Source organism: Callithrix jacchus, chromosome 17 (genome assembly GCF_049354715.1).
Source record: "Callithrix jacchus isolate 240 chromosome 17, calJac240_pri, whole genome shotgun sequence".
Taxonomy (NCBI): domain Eukaryota; kingdom Metazoa; phylum Chordata; class Mammalia; order Primates; family Cebidae; genus Callithrix; species Callithrix jacchus.
Window position 1 is genome coordinate 56,501,977 of NC_133518.1, and position 18,091 is coordinate 56,520,067.

The following is an 18,091-nucleotide window of genomic DNA, read 5'->3' on the forward strand; positions in this document are numbered from 1 at the left end:
AGAAAAAGAGCAATGAAAACCTGAAATTAAATGTTTGTCTTTGATAATCTACAAAAAGAATAAGCCACATGCAGAGACTCAGGAGTTGATTATACAATTTATCTTTAAGCAATTTGATACAATGTTGCCACAGGACATGACATGGTAATTTATTTCTAAAATGTTAGATTCTGTTAGTATTTTCAGATCAAACTTTGTTTTCTTCTTGACATAATTGATTACTGCTTTCATTGGGATTTATTTTAAAGTAATTCTGTACTGAAAAACTGCAAGGAAAGTAGAAACTGCACATTTCTCTATTAGGGCAGCTGTGTCTAGAACAGCACAGCAAAATTCTTTATTTTGCTATTTGATTTCTCTATCTCTTTATTGCTCTATTCATTGTAGAAAGGACTTCAGGTCACACATCAGTCTTTTAAATGAAGATTACTCAGATACACAGATTAAAAACATTCTACAATCATCAGTAGTGATTTAGGATATGAAACACAGAAATTTGAGGGCGTGAATGAATTATACCTTTTTAGGATGCTTTACTTCCACTACATAAAGTCTTTTATTGCATTTCCCACATACACTAGTTAGCTTTTGCTGTGTAACAAACCCCAATTTTAGTAGCCTAAAACAGTAAACATTTATTACTTCTTTTCGTTATTTTGAGACAGAGTCTCTTTCTGTTGCCAGGCACCAGGGTGGAGTGAAGTGGAATGAACTCAGCTCACTGCAGCCTTTGCCTTCTGGGTTCAAGCAATTCTCCTGTCACAGCCTTCTGAGTAGTAGGGACTACAGGTGCGCGCCACCACAGCCAGCTAATTTTTGTATTTTTAGTAGAGATGGGGTTTCACCAGGTTGGCCAGGGTGTTCTCCATCTCTTAACCTCGTGATCTGCCTGCCTTGGTCTCCCAAATTGCTGGGATTACAGGCATCAGCCACTGCGCCCAGCCCCACATTTATTACTTCTTATGAGGTTATGGGATGACAGGGAGGTTCTGCTGATTGGGAACAAGATTTTCTGGTCTTGACTAGGTTCACTCATGGGTCTGTGGTCAGCTGGTAGGTCAGCTAGGGGCTGGCTGGTCTAGGATTGGCCAAGATGTGAGCTTGTCTTTGCTGCATATAGTATGCCATTCTGCAGCAGGCAAATCTGGGCTTGTTACTGTAATATGGTTTCAAGGTAAAGAATGAAGAAACATGCAAATCCTCATCAGTCTTAGGCTTGGGACTTTCACATCATCATTTCAGTTGCATCCTATTGGCCAAAGCAAGACATAAAACCATCTCAGAATTCTGTGATGAGCTTCAAAGTCACATTGCATGAGGTATGGGTATAGGGAAGAGAATAATTAGGGTAGGCTATTTTTAGAATAAATCTACCACACAATGCATGATATTTTCTTAATTTTCTATGTAATTTATTTCCCAAGATAAAATTATGCAAGAATTTTACATAATAGAAACAGTATTATGGGGTGTTGGCAGAATTCTAAGATGGCCTTTAAGATTCCTGCCTCTTCGTGTACATCCCCTGCTTAATTCCCTCCCTTTGAGTATGAGCAGGATATGTGGATATAATGGTATAGTTACTCTTTTGATTAGTTTACATTATATGGCAAAGTGATAGGATAGTGATAGGATAATCATGTTATATTTAAGAGGTGCCTGTCTTTGCAGACTGGAGAGGAGGCTCTCCTGGCTTTGAAGAGATAAGCTGTCATGTGTGAGGGAACATGTGGCAAGGAACCATGCAGGTCCCTCTTTGTGGAGGGACCTTGCAACATGCTCCCTCACACATGGCAGCTTACCTCTTACCTGCATGCCGACTTGACCTTGAGTGCCAGAAAGGAATGCAGTCTAGAAGACATCTAACCGGTTTGGCTCAGGGTCTTATTGCAGCTTTGTGAGAACTTGAGCAAAACCAGCTATGTTGTACCCAGAATCCATACCCATGGAAACAAAGATAATAAAGGTATGCTGTTTTAAGCATCTAAGCTTGTGGTAAATTGGTTTGCAACAATAAAGAACTAATACATCAGAAGGCAAATCCAGAAAAGACATTATAAACAAGACATAAATGGAAAATAAGAACAAAATTTTATAGATAGTACAGATAGGGATTTTAGACAGTTATTAAGTTGAAAAACAAATTTAATTCTGAGATTCCTTGTGGCCAAAATCAAAGAAAAAAGATAAACTTTCATTATTATTTTTGCACTTATTTTTGAGTGTAGCACATGATTTCTCCTTCAAGGCTTAAAAGACACAAACATAATAATGTTAAATATCAATCTTGGGATAGTAGTGTCAGGGAGGTGCAGCTGATATGAAGGGCTTAGGGCTTAGAAGGGAATGAGATAGCAGGACAAAGGATAATTCTGTTGCTGCTGCATTCAAAAGTCAGATAGGGTTATGTGAAAAGTTATAGTATTCAAGCACAACTGTGGTAGATTTCTTCAAGGGAGCAACTCCTCAGTGAAATTATGTCACATCTTCTATGCAGAGCTGACCGAGGGAAGGGACCAGTTTTGGTACCTCCTATCTCTGCTGCCAACCTTCTCATTCATCAGGCCCAACTGATAAGAAGTCACTGACAGATTTTTAAACTGGGCATTGACCTGACAGAGAATCAATTTCAGCAGGAGAGCAAGGTGAGCTAGAGAAGGCAGGTAGACGAATCACTCTTAAGTAATCTCAGTTTGAGATGGTGGTATTCTGGACTAGCATAGTAGCAATGGGGTTGGAAGTGGGGGTTTGAAGAGAAACATAAGAGTTGTCTGATTAGTGGAAACACTGAATAGATGTTTTCAGAGACGTGGAAGGAAGATTACAAAGGAATAATGTCATATAAACCAAGGAGGAAATAGTTTCAGAAGAGAGTCATTAACTACATCAAATGCTGCAAGGAAGTAAGTTTATATGGCAATTGGTAAGTTTCCATTGCATGTGTCAGTTCAGGGTGATTTGAGAACTCTAGTGGTAAAGGGGGAGGAAATGGGATCCAGAATCCAGGTGAAAGGCAGGTAGGAGAAGGGACAAATTTTCCTTGAAATGAATGAGAAAAAGAGGCAAGAAAAAAGAGGCAATAAAGACTGTTGTGTTTCTTTCTTTCTTTCTTTTTTCTAGGCAGGGGAAAAGCATAGGAAAGTGAATTTAAAGGACTTCCCACTGGCTTGTGAGGGAGCGCATTCCTTGGCTGGAAAATGAGAGGCAAAGAGGACCATCACAAGTAGAATTATTTCTGGTCAAAGGTAAGGATCAACTGTTTTTGCAGAACATGGTATTTTCCATAACGTCTCATCCATTGTTGGCTGAGGGCTGGTTCCAGGGACATTAACTCCTTCATACTTCTGACTTGTCCTGTATGCTCTGGCTAAGCCTGCACCCACGGCCAGAAAAAATATAACAGCAATAGAGTTGCAGGTATTCATCATAAGCAGCCTTTGGGGGATTGAGGCAAATGCTGAGTAATATAAGTGGGGCACTGATTGGTGTGCTCCAGCTGTATCGACGGGAAAATATTGACGTCTGGGAACAAAATGGAAGGTAAATAAGAGTATTGGCAGAAAGGCGGTTAATGTGATGAACTATGGGATCTGGCTTGAGCAAAGAAAGAAACAAGATCAGGAAGGGGTTAGAAGGTTGGGGTGAAAAGAAGGCTTTTTAGGCCTGATTCTCTTAAGGACTTCAGAGTATGGACATAACCAAGTGGGAAAACTAGTCACTGTGGTAAGACAGTAATATATTTGAGTTGAAAACTGTATAGATGTCCCAGTCATGAGTCACCATCCCAATTTTGAGATGGTGGTATTCTGGACTAGCATAGTTAGCAATGGGTTTGGGAGTGGGGAATTGAAGAGATCTGGATCCAGGTGAAAGCATCTAGATCCAGGTGAAAGCATCTAGATCCAGGTGAAAGCATAATCACAGGAATGAGCTGCTAAAACAGAAAAGACTCAGATCACAGGAATTGAGGAGGTCAAGGAGCTGTGAGGCTGGAGTATTGAATAATCCCTCCCCACTGATTTTTTCTGGGGGCAAATTTTTTTATGACAAGTAGTAGATTGTGATAAGGTGCTAAAAGTTTGACAAATGAGGCAATGACTAGAGCATAGGTTGTCTATAAGCCTCTGAGGGCAGGGATATTATCTCTCGTCCTCACCACTATCACAGTGTCCTGCTGCATAGCAAATTATCTCAAAGATTAATGGCTTAAAATCACAACAAAAATTTGTTAGCTGCAGTTTCTGTGGCTTAGAGATTGAGTAACAGCTTAGCTGCATGCTTCTGGCTCAGGGTCTCTCATGAAGTTGCAATCAGGGTGCTGGCTGGTTCTGTGGTTTTCTGCAGTTTTGACTGGGGCTGGAGAATCTACTTCCAAGATGGCTTATTCCTATGGCTGGCCAGTTGATGTTAGTTGTTAGTAGCAGGGCTCAATTCTTTGCTACGTGGCCATGTGTTGCAATAAAGAAAATAAGAGGAAAAATAAGTTTCCAATGATACTAATGGTCGTTTTAGTTTGGAAATTCATTTCAAGGTGGCTATGGGACAACCTCAGGGATTTCCAAGGGCAGTTAGGAATGCAAGTCTGGGGACCAGAGGAAAAGATGGTATGAAAATAAAGATGGGGTAGACATCAATATATAGATAGTAATGGAAACCATGGAATAAATGGCTGAACCTGAAAACCTCAGAGGAGCAAGAGAATTGGGAGGGTTGTCAAGGAGATACTGCTCCTGGAAGAGGGTTACATTTCGGTCACAGCAAGGAGTTCCAGAGGACATAGAAATATTGCTAACCAGTTACTATTTATGAGAGTGATGGAGATGAAGGTCATGGATGGAAATATCCTCTGGGTGCAGAACTTAAGTTAACCATAATTTCTGCATTGCCCCTTGATATGGTTTGGCTGTGACCCCACCCAAATCTCACCTTGACTTGTTATAATCCCCATGTGTCAAGGGCAAGGCCAGGGGGAGATAACTGAATCATAGGGGTGGTTTCCCCTATGCCATTCTCGTGGTAGTGAATGAGTCTCACAAGATCTGATGGTTTCATGAATGGGAGTTTCCCTGTACAAGCTCTCTTGCCTGCTGCCATGTAAGATGTCCCTTTGTTCTTCCTTTGTCTTTCACCATGATTGTGAGACCTCTCCAGCCGTGTGGAACTGTGAATCAATTAAACCTCTTACCTTTATAAATTACCCAGTCTCAGGTATGTCTTTATTTATTTATTTATTTAAATATATATTTTATTGTTTTAGGTTTTGGGGTACATCTGAAGAACATGCAAGATTGTTGCATAGGTACATACATGGCGATGTGGTTTGCTGCCTTCCTCCCCATCACCTATATCTGACATTTCTCCCCATGTTATCCCTCCCCAACTCCCCAACCCCCACTATTTCTCTCCTAGTTCCCCGCCACAGACCCCAGTGTGTGATGCTCCCCTCCCTGTGTCCATGTATTCTCATTGTTCAACACCCATCTATGAGTGAGAACATGCAGTGTTTGATTTTCTGTTCTTGTGTCATTTTGCTGAGAATGATGGTTTCCAGATTCATCCATGTCCCTACAAAGGACACAAACTCATTGTTTTTTATGGCTGCATAGTATTCCATGGTGTATATGTGCCACATTTTCCCTGTCCAGTCTATCATCTATGGGCATTTGGGTTGGTTCCAGGTCTTTGCTATTGTAACAGTGCTACAATGAACATTCATGTGCATGTGTCCTTATAATAGAACGATTTATAATCCTTTGGATATATACCCATTAATGGGATTGCTGGGTCAAATGGAATTTCTATTTCTAGGTCCTTGAGGAATTGCCACACTGTCTTCCACAATGGTTGAACTAATTTACACTCCCACCAGCAGTGTAAAAGTATTCCTATTTCTCCACATCCTCTCCAGCATCTGTTGTCTCCAGATTTTTTAATGATTGTCATTCTAACAGGCATGAGATGATATCTCAATGTAGTTTTGATTTGCATTTCTCTAATGATCAGTGATGATGAGCATTTTTTCATATGTTTGTTGGCCTCATATATGTCTTCTTTTGTAAAGTGTCTCTTCGTATCCTTCACCCACTCTTGAATGGGCTTGTTTGTTTTTTTTGTTGTAAATCTGTTTTAGTTCTTTGCAGATTCTGGATATCAGCCCTTTGTCAGATGGGTAGATTGCAAAAATTTTTTCCCATTCTGTTGGTTGTTGATTCACTCTAATGACTGTTTCTTTTGTTGTGCAGAAGCTCTGGAGTTTACTTAGGTCCCATTTGTCTATTTTGGCTTTTGTTGCCAATGCTTTTGGTGTTTTAGTCATGAAGTCCTTGCATATGCCTATGTATTGGATGGTTTTGCCTAGGCTTTCTTCTAGGTTTTTTTATGGTGTTAGGTCTTATGTTTAAGTCTTTAATCCATCTGGAGTTAATTTTAGTGTAAGGTGTCAGGAAGGGGTCCAGTTTCTGCTTTCTGCACATGGCTAGCCAATTTTCCCAACATCATTTATTAAACAGGGAATCCTTTCCCCATTGCTTGTTTTTGTGAGGTTTGTTAAAGATCAGATAGTTGTAGATGTGTGTGTGGCATTGCCTCTGAGGCCTCTGTTCTGTTCCATTGGTCTATATATCTGTTTTGGTACTAGTACCATGCTGTTTTGATTACTGTAGCCTTGTAGTATAGTTTGAAGTCAAATAGTGTGTTGCTTCCAGCTTTGTTTATTTTGCTTACAATTGACCTGGCTATGCAGGCTCTCTTTTGGTTCCACATGAAGTTTAAGGTGTTTTTTTCCAGTTCTATGAAGAAGGTAATTGGTACCTTGATGGGGATAGTGTTAAATCTGCAAATTACTTTGGGAAGTATGGCATTTTCACGATATTGATTCTTCTTAATCATCAGCATGGAATGTTTGTCCATCTGTTTGTGTCCTCTCTTATGTCATTGAGCAGTGGTTTGTAGTTCTCCTTGAAAAGATCCTTTACGTTCTTTGTTACTTGTATTCCTATGTTTTTTATGCTCTTTGTAGGAATTGTGAATGGCAGTTCATTCTTGATTTGGCTCTCTTTAAGTCTGTTACTGAGGTATAGGAATGCTTGTGATTTTTGCACATTGATTTTGTATCTTGAGACTTCACCGAAGTTGCTTATCAGTTTCAGGAGATTTTGGGCTGAGATGATGGGGTCTTGTAAATATAGGATCGTGTCATCTCAAATAGAGACAATTTGACTTCCTCCTTTCCTAATTGAATAGATTGCTCTGGCTAGAACTTCCAATACTATATTGAAAAGGAGTGGTGAGAGAGGGCATCCTTGTCTAGTGCCAGATTTCAAAGGGAATGCTTCCAGTTTTTTCCCATTCAGTATGATATTTGTTGTGGGTTTGTTGTAAATAGCTTTTATTATTTTGAGATATGTTCCATCAATACCTAGTTTATTGAGAGTTTTTAGCATAAAGTGCTGTTGAATTTTGTCAAAGGCCTTCTCTGCATCAATTGAGATATCATGTGGTTTTTGTCTTTGGTTCTGTTTATGTGGTGAATTACGTTTATAGACTTGCATGTGTTGAACCAGCCTTGCATCCCCGGGATGAATCCTACTTGATCATGGTGGATAAGCTTTTTGATTTACTGTTGCAGTCAGTTTGCCAGTATTTTATTGATGATTTTTGCATCTATGTTCATCATGGATATTGGTCTGAAGTTTTCTTTTCTTGTTGAGTCTCTGCCAGGTTTTGGTATCAGGGCGATGTTGGTCCCATAAAATGATTTGGGAAGGATCCCCTCTTTTTGAATTGTTTGGAATAGTTTCAGAAGGAGTGGCACCAGCTCCTCTTTGTATGTCTGGTAGAATTCAGCTGTGAACCCATCTGGACCTGGGCTTTTTTTGGGTGGCTCTTAATTCCTGCCTCAGTTGCAGCTCCTGTTATTGGTCTATCCAGGGTTTCAATTTCTTCCTGGTTTAGGCTTGGGAGGTTGCAAGTGTCCAGGAATTTATCCATTTCTTCCAGGTTTACTGGTTTATGTACATAGAGTTGTTTGTAGTAATCGCTGATGGTGGTTTGTCTTTCTATAGAATCTGTGGTGATATCTCCTTTATTGTTTTTTATTGCATCTATTTGATTATTCTCTTTTTTCTTTTTAATTAATTGGCTACTGGTCTATTTTGTTGATCTTTTCAAAAAACCAGCTCCTGTATTTATTGATTTTTTTGAAGGGTTTTTTGTGTCTCTATCTCCTTCAGTTCTGCTCTGATCTTGGTTATTTCTTGTCTTCTGCTAGGTTTTGAGTTTTTTTGATCTTGCTCCTCTAGCTCTTTCAATTTTGATGATAGGGTGTCAATTTTAGATCTATCCTTGCTTCTCATGTGGGCATTTATTGCTATATATTTTCCTCTGGAGACTGCTTTAAATGTGTCCCAGAGATTCTGGTATGTTGTGTCTTCATTCTCATTGGTTTCGAAGAACATCTTTATTTCTGCCTTCATTTCATTGTTTATCCAGTCAACATTCAAGAGCCAGTTGTTCAGTTTCCATGAAGCTGTGCAGTTCTGAGTTAGTTTCTGAATTCTGAGTTCTAACTTGATTGCACTGTGGTCTGAGAGACTGTTATGATTTCCATTCTTTTCCATTTTCTGAGGAGTGATTTACTTCCAATTATGTGGTCAATTTTTGAGTAGGTGTGAGGTGGTGCTGAGAAGAATGTAAATTTCGTGGATTTGGGTTGGAGAGTTCTGTATATGTCTATTAGGTTTGCTTGTTCTGGATCTGAGTTCAAGTCCTGGATATCCTTGTTAATTTTCTGTCTTATTGATCTGTCTATTGACAGTGGAGTGTTAAAGTCTCCTAGTATTATTGTGTTGGAGTCTAAGCCTCTTTGTAAGTCATTAAGAATTTGCTTTATGTATCTGGGTGCTCCTGTATTGGGTGTGTATATATTTAGGATCTTTAGCTCTTCTTGTTGCATTGATCCCCCTCTTTTTTTTTGAAAGAGAGAAAGAAAGAAAGAGAAAAAAAGGAATGAAAAAGAAGAAGAGGAGGAGGGAGAGAGAACGGGAGTGTTGTTTAGTTGCCCAGGCTAGAATGCAGTCTAAAAATGGGTGTTGAAAACCTCCCTTATACCATCAATTGTGCTTAATAATGGCCAACCAATATTTCATTTAAACCTGTTAGTAGGTGTGATGTGGTACTGATAAGAGTGCATATCTTGTTGCATTGATCCTTTTACTATTATGTAATATCCTTCTTTGTCTCTTTTGATTTTTGTCTCTCTGATTTTATCAGAGACTAGGATTGCAACTCCTGCTTTTTTTTGCTCTCCATTTGCTTGGTAAATCTTCCTCCATCCCTTTATTTTGAGACTATGTGTATCCTTGCACATGAGATGGGTTTCCTGGATACAGCACACTGATGGGTTTTGGCTTTTTATCCAATTTGCTAGTGTCTTCTGACTGGGGCATTTAGCCCATTTACATTTAGGGTTAATATTGTTATGTGTGAATTTGATCCTGCCATTTTGATGCTAGCTGGTTGTTTTGCCTGTTAGCTGATGCAGTTTCTTCATTGCGTTGATACTCTTTACTATTTGGTACATTTTTGGAGTGGCTGGTACTCTCTGCTCCTTTCTGTGTTTAGTGCTTCTTTCAGGAGCTCTTGTAAAGCAGGCCTGGTGGTGATGAAATCTCTGAGTACTTGCTTTTTTATAAAGGATTTTATTTTTCCTTGGCTTATGAAACTTAGTTTGGCTGGATATGAGATCCTAGGTTGAAAGTTCTTTTCTTTAAGGATGTTGAGTATTGGTCCCCACTCTCTTCTGGCTTGTAGGGTTTCTGCTGAGAGATCCACTGTGAGTCTGATGGGCTTCCCTTTGTGGGTGACCCAACCTTTCTCTCTGGCTTCCCTTAGCATTTTCTCCTTCATTTCAACCCTGGTGAATCTGACGATTATGTGCCCTGGAGTTGCTCTTCTTGAGGAATATCTTTGTGGTGTTCTTTGTATTTCCTGGACTTGAATATTGGCCTGCCTTGCTAGGTTGGGGGAGTTTTCCTGGATAATATCCTGAAGAGTGTTTTCCAGCTCGGATTCATTCTCTTTGTCACATTCAGGTATACCTATCAAACATAGGTTGGGTCTTTTTACATAATGCCAATATTTCTTGGAGGCTTTGTTCATTTCTTTTTATTCTTTTTTCTCTAATCTTACCTTGTTTTATTTCATTGAGTTGATCTTCCATCTCTGATATCCTTTCTTCTGCTTGGTCAATTCAGCTATTGAAACTTGTGTATGCTTCATGAAGTTCTTGTGTTGTGTGTTTCAGCTCCATCAATTCATTTATATTCCTCTGTCAGCTGTTTATTCTCGTTACTATTTTGTCAAATGTTTTTTCAAAGTTCTCAGTTTCTTTGCATTGAGTTAGAACATGTTCTTTTAGCTTAGAGAAGTTTCTTATTACCCACCTTCTTAAGCCTATTGCTATCAATTCATCAGACTCATTCTCTATCCAGCATTGTTCCCTTGCTGGTGAGGAGTTGTGATTCCTTGGAGGAGGAGAGGCATTCTGGTTTTGGGTGTTTTCATCCTTTTTGCGCTGGTTTCTTCCCACCTTTGTGGATTTATTTACCTGTGGTCTTTGTAGTTGGTGACTTTCAGGTGGGGTCTCTGAGTGGATGTCCTGTTGATGATGATGTTATTTCTTTCTGTTTCTTAGTTTTCCTTCTAGGCCCCTCTGCTGTAGGACTGCTGGAGGTCCACTCCAGACCCTGCTTGCCTGGGGCTCACCTGCAGTGGCTGAAGAACAGTGACAGTTGCTGCCAGTTTCTTCTTCTGCTATGTTTGTCCCAGAAGGATACCTGCCAGATGTCAGTCTGAGCTCTCCTTTATGAGGTGATTATTTGGATATATGGGGGTCGGGGAACTGCTTGAGGAGACATTCTGTCCTTTATAGGAGCTCAAGTGCTGAGGTGTGAGCCTTGTTTTTCCATTCAGAGCTGCTGGGCAGGTACGTTTAAGTCTGCTGCAGTGGAACTCATAACAGCCTTCTTTTTTCCTAGGTGCTCTGTTCCCAGAAGGTAGGGCTTTAAGTTTCTGTCATGCTGCTGCCTTTTTTCAGGGATGCCCTCCCCAGCGAGGAGGTAGCCTAGTCACAGTCTGCCAGAAGAGGTGTTGCTGAGCTGCTGTGGGCTCCGCCCAGCTGCTGTGTGAACTTCCCTGCAGTCCTGTTTATAGGGGTATAGTTAGTACTGCCTTGGCAATGTCAGCTCACCTCTGTAACAGTGGACTCTCTCTGTAATGGCAGACTGCCTTGGTAATGGTGGACTGCCTCAGCAATGGCAAGCTACTTTGGCTATGGCAGACTGCCTCAGCAATGGTGGGCCGCCTGGGTAGTGGTGAACTGCCTCAGTAATGGCAGATGCCCTTCCCCCACAGAGCTGGATCCTCCCAGATTCAGCTGTGCTTGCTGTGAAACTCTCAATCCAGAGCCTTTCAGATTGTTGGTCTTTGTGGAGGTGGGACCGGCTATGCTTGATCACCTGGCTCCCTGCCTCAGACCCCTTTTTCTTCAGTTGAATGGGTGACTGTGTCTCCCCAGTGTTCCAGTCACCAGTTGAAAAGGTGCCCTGACTTGTGTGAGTTCTTGTGTGGAAATCCGGCTGAAAGAGCCACGCTGGGGGCTTGGGTTCTTTTTCGCTTGTGAATCTCCTGGCCTGGCTCCCTGTTTCAGTCCCCTTTTTATCTATTGAATGGGAGACTGTTCCCCAGGTGTTTCAGTCACCAGCTGAAACCACACCCAGACCCCTGTGAGTTTTTTGAGGCAGAAAGCTGCCATGCGGGCCGAAACAACCACACTGGAGACTCGTGGAGCTTTTTCACCCGGGAATTTCCTGGCCTAGCTCCCTATTTGTGTCCTCTTTTTATCTGTTGAATAGGAGACTGTTTCCCAGGTGTTTCAGTCACCAGCTGAAACCGCGCCCAGACCCCTGTGAGTTTTTTGAGGTGGAGAGCCACCACACTGGCCAAAACAGCCGTGCTGGAAACCCATGGGGCTCCTCCACCCGGGAATCTCCTGGTCTGTCGGCAATAAAAGTCTGTCTGGAAATGCTGCAATCACTCACCCTCTGTGCACTAACTGGGAGCTGCAATCCAGAGCTGCTCCTACTCAGCCACCTTGGATCCCCCACCAGCTATGTCTTTAATAGCAGGGTGAGAATGGACAAATACACCCCTTCTTAGGATGTCAACATTGGCCTACTGCCTATATAGGCCATAGTTTGGTCCTATGATCTGGTATATAAGATATGAAAGTGTGGATGTCCTAGATTCTTGTGATACAGGGCCTAGCAAGCTGAAAACAAGAAAATGAAATCAGATATGGATTTTCAGTATGGCTGAGTGGCAGGTGATGACAATGTCTGCCATTGTCGGTGTCTAAACTGACAGGAGTAGAGTCTATCCTTCTATCAGACTCTTTACCTGATCCAAGATGCCCACACCTGAAGCCATGGATGCTGCATGAGAAGGCACAATAACACCTGTGCTTAGGTTCAGGGAACTCTTCCAATGTTCCCTTTCCTCTCATGAGCTGACTCTGGGTACCAGACTGCTGAGTTTCACCTTTTGGTTCCCAAACCTTATTTTGCCTTCAAAATTGTGTCCAGAAGGTGGGGGCTAGGATGCTCCCTTAAGGAGTCTCAACCCCAAATGGAATTAGCAACCATGGAGGTTTGGAGTTCTGAATTAACTCCTGGTGAACTTATCAGCTAGATCTGTTGAAGCATGAACTGGGATAAAGAGTTATACGTTAGATAACACAGCCTTGGCTGGGCACAGTGACTCACACCTATAATCCTAGCACTTTGAAAGACGGAGGTGGGCAGGTCACTTAAGGTCAGGAGTTCAAAACCAGTGTGGCCAACATGGTGAAACTCCATCTCTACTAAAAAAAAAAAAAAAAAGTCAGGCATGATGATGGGTGCCTGTAATTCCAGCTACTTGGGAGGCTGAGGCAGGAGAATTGCTTGAACCTAGGAGGTGGAGGTTGCAGTGAGCTGAGATAGCCCCACTGCACTCCAGCCTGGGCAACAGAGTGAGACTCTGTCTCAAAAAAACAAACCAAAACAAAAACACAGTCTGGAGAAATTAAGCACAAAAACCAAATTCAAAAGGACTAGCAAACAGAGTCCAGACTCACAAATTTGATTCTGCGGATACAATATCACAGAACACACCAGGAACAATAATAGCTGTGGTCAACATTTACCAAGAACTTACCAGGTGCCAGATGTTGTGCTAAACTGCCCTACATGTCTCATTTAGTTTTCACAGGAAATTGTCTTGGTCAATTCCTGCTGCTATTAACAAAATACCAGACTGGTAAATCTGTAAACAATAGAAATTTATCTCTCCCAGTTCTGGAGGCTGAGAAGTCCAAGTTCAGGGTCAGTGTCTGGTGAAGACTGCTCCCTGCTTCCAAAATGGCACCTTGCTGCTGCATCCACTGGAGGGGATGTGAATGCTGTGTCCTCACAGAGTGGAAGAGATGGAAGGGAAAAAATTACAGAAGGGGAAAACAGCTCCTTTGCATCTCTTTTGTAAGAACACTAATCTCATTCATAAGCTCTGCCCCTTTACTCTGTACCTCCTAATGGCCCCACCACTTAATGCTATCACATTGGTGATTAAGTTTCACCATATGAGTTTTGGAGGGTACGCAAACATTCAATCATAGCAGATGTTAGGAGGTAGATTGTATTGTCATCCCTACCTTATGGATGAGGAAACTAAGGTTTGGAGAGTTTAAGTAATTGGCTTAAACACAATGACACAGCAGTAAGTAGAGCCAGATTTAAACCAATGCATTCTCACCCAGAGCCTAACTCTCCATTCATTATACTCTTCTCTGAGCTGTGGCTGGGAATGCTGTTGGTATTTGGGGGATCATCTTTGTAAGGGTTATTGCCTAGTTTAAAATGAGGAAACTGAGGCCAGTATAAGAAAATTAAATGCCAATTTATTCAGCTCCCGGGCGAGGTTCTATGGTCTGGGCAAAGGGGGCCAGAGAAGTCGCACTGACTTCCTGGGGCAGGGGGTTTTTATGGCTATGAGGAACGAGCAATAACTGGGTGCTCTGATTGGCTCCAGGGGAGCAGGATTGCGATGGGGCGGGCCGCCATTGGTTGGGGGGTTGTTGGGCGGGTTTTCCAGTGTGAGAGCCGGCCAGGGTTGCATCAGCCAGAGCTTTCCAGGTGAGCCATGCGGCAGAGCTAGGTGCTGAGTGCAGAGCCTGGTGCCAGGTGCAGAGTCAGATGCTGAGTGCAGAGGTGGGTGTGTCCAGCCTCCCAGGGAGGCAACCGGCCTTACAATCTTCATGAACTAGCAGCTTTGATGCAGCTTTTGTCTGAGGCTCCAGATGTCTGGGAGGCTTCATGGCATCCATTCGATTTCCATTGCCTTGACTAATGGCTGCAAATAGAAACTCAAAGAAAAGCCATTTCTTTGGGACTTACTCTGTGAAAACGTATCTGTTAGAAAGATCCTGGGTTCAATGGAGCAGAAAGTCACCTTTAACTCAAATTTTATTACACAGATCCAGAGGATTTCATTTACGTCAAGGAGGTGCATGTGGCTGGGCTTCAGAAACCACTGGATGAAGCCCTTGAAAACTTCCAGGATAGTCTCTGTGAACCTCATCTTTGCATATTGGGCTCATTCTCCTCTCTGTCTCACTCTTTGTAGCTCCCTATCTCAATCTCTGTATCTCTCCAGACAGATTCGTTTGATGGGAATCATGACCTTGAGCCCTGACAGTTCTGGAACTGTCAAATCTCATCAATCTCAAAGTGTAAGTCCCAGGGCAGCAGCATTAACCTCACCTCGGAAATCATTAGAAATGAAAAACTCAAGCCCCACCCCAGATTGACTGAATCAGCAACTCTGGAGTGAGGCCAGGAGTCTGTGTTTTAACAAGCCCTCCAAGTGATTCTGATGCATGCCAAGCTGGAGTACCCCTGGTTTCTATCTTACGTCTTCAGCCTGGATGGAGACTAAACAATTTTCAATCCCATGTATTTGGACACAGCTTGATTCTGGGGCCCACCTCTGCACTGATTAGCTACAGGTGAGTGCTGGCTCTTGCCGTAACCTTACTTGTCGTCTGACAAGGTAAATGCCCCATAAACTGCATACCTCGACCACACCTTGGCTTTCCTTTGAAACTGTTCTCTGTAACCCTAATGTGACAGGCAAGCAATCCAAACCAAAGTCACCTTGGCCCCTGCCACTTGTAATAAGTAACTAAGGTCTGTGAACTTCTACCCTACCCAGACGATGTGTAAACTAACGCTTATCTTGACTTCCGTGAACCACTTAAGTAACAATTGGAATGTCCAAAGCCCCTCACCCTCACCCCTGCCCAGGAGGTGGTTTACAGGCATAAAAGGTCTTGACACCCTCCTTTCGGGGCCACAGGTTAGAGAGCCACAAGTCCTCCATGGCTGCTGGCAATAAAGACCCTTGGCCTAGTCTTTATCTTGGTGATTTCGTGCTTGCTTGGTTACAACAGACCCACTGAAAAACAGCTGGACAGAGGTAGAGATGAGAGCCGTTTCAGAAAACAGCAGCTTGGAAAATAAGTGGGATGGGGGAATGCTATGTGGACAAAACAATAAGCGAAATGAGGGCCAGGTTTCCACACTAAACCTACGGGCTATTCCTGGCTTGATAACCTCGACCCAAGTAGGAAGTTTAAAGAGGCCCAGGTGCTGGCCTGCTCAGGGCAGGCAGCCAGGGGATCAGATTATTTATTGTCCTAGGGGTTGGCCTGGTCTGGCCCTGAGGTCATGGTTTAGGGCATCACATTGACTCACTTGTCACTTTGTGGCCCTTTCCTAGAGAAGTCCCCATCCAGTTTCTCACGTGCTTTAGGCCCTGGGGATTATATTAGTTACAGCAACAATTCTCAAAGTGAGATCCCTGGGCTCTTATGGGTCTCTGAGATTCTCTCAGATGCTCCTCAGGCCAAACTATTTTCATAATAATACCAAGATCTTGCTTGTCTTTTTCTGTGTATTGACATTTATGACAATGGTACAAGAACAATGACAGGTGGAATTGCTGGTTCCTTAGCATAAATCAAGGCAGTGGCACCAAGTACTAGCAGTGATTGTATTCTTCACTGCCATGCACTTACAGACAAGAATCATTGTATTACAAATGTCTTTGATAAAGTGATAGAAATTATTAATGGAATCTCAACCCTTGAGTGCATTTAGGGTTCTGGTGATAAAATGAAAAGTGGACATAAAGTACTTCTGCTGCATATCGAAGTGTGAAGGTGTCTCAATATAAAGTAATTGTGCAATTGTTTGGCCTGTGAGTTGAATTAGTCACTCTCATGGAAAACCATTTTTACTTGAAAAAATGACTGATAGACAAGCTATGGTATTTGACAGATATTTCTACAAAAATCAAACAGCTAAGCTTGTCACTTCAAGGAAAACAACTGACACTACTTGTTGCCAATGATAACATTTGAGCTTTCAGGTGAAAGTTATGATTGTGAAAGATTTGTATCCACCATTCTGAGCTTGACAGTTGCCCAAATACTAAAAAGTTTGTATGAGATCTGTGGTGATGTTAACTAATGTGAGTTTTAAATATTATATAAGGAAATGTGTTAATATTTTGAACAGCTACATAACTCAGTGAGCTTAGATTTTTCAAATGACCAATTCGTGGTGTCACACAATTGTGCATAGGTAAAAGATCCATTCAAAGTGCAAGATAAAACAATAGATTTTAATGTTAACAGATATAAAAATTTCATTGGTATAGTTTCAGATTCCATATTATAGCTAAGTTTTTAAAAAACGACTACTTGTTGAGTTTCAGTATAATATCAATAAGAAGATCCATAATTATCTGAAATGGATCTTAAAATTCTCTGCCTTTTTTCAACTATATTTTTCTGTGAGGCTGGAATTTCTTCATATACGTCAATCAGAACAACATAGCAAAACATATTGAATGCAGAAACAACTGTGAGAATCCAGCTGTCTTCTATTAAACCAAACACTAAAGAGATTTTCATGAATGTAAAACAATGCCTATTCTTCTCACTGATTTTTTTGTTTTGGGAAATATAGCTATTTTTCATAAAAATGTTATTTGTGTTAACATGTAATAGTTTTATTATTGTCATTTTTAATGAATTAAAAATAAAAAGTCAGATTTAACTTCTAATGTGATGAATATTGATACATATAAACCATATAAAAAGATTTTCGGGGTCCTCAATAATTTTCAAGATTGTAAAGGGATCTTGAGACCAAAAAGTTTCAGAGCCCTTGAGTTAAGAGTACAAGTCAGCTATTGTAATCAAGAGATATGGACAGAAAAAGAGATGTACCAAGTGGTTCAAACATATAGAAATTCTCTCTTCTTAAGTAACAGTCCAAAGGTTGCTGGGGTGGGAGGCCAGGGCAGGCAGATAGTTCTGTGCCATGCGTCCTCCAGGGTCTCAGATTCCTTCTGTCATGCCTGGACATCCTCTAGGGGATGGGTTCTTAATCTGGGGTTTCTATATTTGGAATGTCTATGAATTTGGGTAGGAAAACCTCTAACAGAAATGTAGCATTTCCTTTAATTATAGACAACAAACCATAGTAGCATTAGTAGGACTAATGACTTTGTCAACAATAGACATCACAGGCATTTTTACAGCACATTACACTTATTACAGAGATCTCAAAATACCATTTATACTTGGCACTACTTTAAAATCGTGTTAGTTGTTAGAACCCCTTGATAGATTTTGTTATGCAATTAATATATCAATGAAGAAATACACACAGTAATATGTCATACATGTATTTTTTTTTTTTTTTGCCAATCAGTTTGAGCTTATGAGGTTGCTCAGGTTAGTCTTGAACTGATGACCTCGCCTTCGCGAGCGCCATGACCTCCGGCGGGAGCCACTTTGGACCCCACATGTATTTGTTTTAAACATATTTGTATAATAGTATTCCATTATGACTGGTTTCCTTTATAGTCTGTTTTATCTTTAAATATATTTTAAACATCACTTTGTTAATGTCTCAGGGGACCATTC